General features: G+C 56.5%; 1 protein-coding gene across 1 annotated transcript in view; it reads right to left on the bottom strand.

Annotated features, from left to right (window-relative positions):
• The window catches only part of RFK (riboflavin kinase), a 5,928-nt gene that overhangs the window by 2,666 nt on the left and 2,223 nt on the right, over positions 1 to 1,039 (bottom strand).

The raw sequence follows: 1,039 nt of genomic DNA, 5'->3' as shown, positions 1-1,039 counted from the left end.
GAAAGAGTGTATACAGGTATGGCAGAATAAGACTGGGATAGGCAACTGCCAGCACATATTTTCAAGGAAAAGAAAATTTCCCATATACTCCCGTTTCCTAGCTTAGTTTGAAACTAATTATCAACATGGGATCTACAACCTGTAACTACATAATTTATCTGAAAGCACAACTGATACAGCCAAGTGAAACACACACATTCTCTTTGCATCCTTGTGATGCTATTAGTAAAAGGCCTAATAAAAGGTTTCCACATTCTGCACCAGAGATATGATAGAAATGGAAATTCCCAAAACAAATTCCTACTGGATCTGGTCACAATGTCTCATAAGCTATTATGGCAGAAAGGCAGTCTATATATACACAACCAGGGCTGCCCGTCATAGACAACTTTTAGGCAGCGGCCTAGAGTGGCCCCTTAAGAGGGGGCGCTCCCCGGCCTGCTCCCCCTCCCTCGTCTAAACAGGGTAGTAAATTGCAGGCTGCCGCCCACCTTTCTGAGAGGGCGACCCGCTTGCCCATGGGGAGCAGCCTGGAGCCGGCCCTGTCTATGGCCACCGGTGGGGGCGCTTCGCTTCACAATTGCAGACGGCCCTCTTGCCCCTGTGCCTCTGGCCAGCCGGCAAGGGGGACTCCTGACACACCTGCCTTCGCCGCCCCGCCACCTTTTTCCGCTGGCCGGCGGGACCCAGGGCAAATACACTCTGCCCGCCAACACCGCCCCGGGCTCTACCTGCACCACCTCCCTCCACCTGCCCGAGCCGGCCCTACCTGGCAGCCACCCCGCCCCCAACCCTCTAGGGCTCCACCAGAGCCAGTCCTGCTGGCCGGCCCCCAAGCAGGGCCCCAAGCGGGATTGCCGGACCAACCCCTGGCCTTAAAGCAGGAACAGGGATGGAGGTGGTGAAGGCCGGGTTGGGCACACACAAGTGCTGGCGGCTCCCCGCGGCCAAGGAGCAGCTTTCCAGAATGGAGGGCTTAGGGTTGCCAGCCTGCAGGTGGGATCTGGAGACACTCCCCCCCCCGCATTACAGAGATCAG

This window comes from Gekko japonicus, unplaced genomic scaffold, assembly GCF_001447785.1.
Source record: "Gekko japonicus isolate JY-2015 unplaced genomic scaffold, Gekko_japonicus_V1.1 scaffold325, whole genome shotgun sequence".
In the NCBI taxonomy this organism is placed as follows: Eukaryota; Metazoa; Chordata; class Lepidosauria; order Squamata; family Gekkonidae; genus Gekko; species Gekko japonicus.
This window is presented reverse-complemented; position numbering and strand designations above follow the sequence as displayed.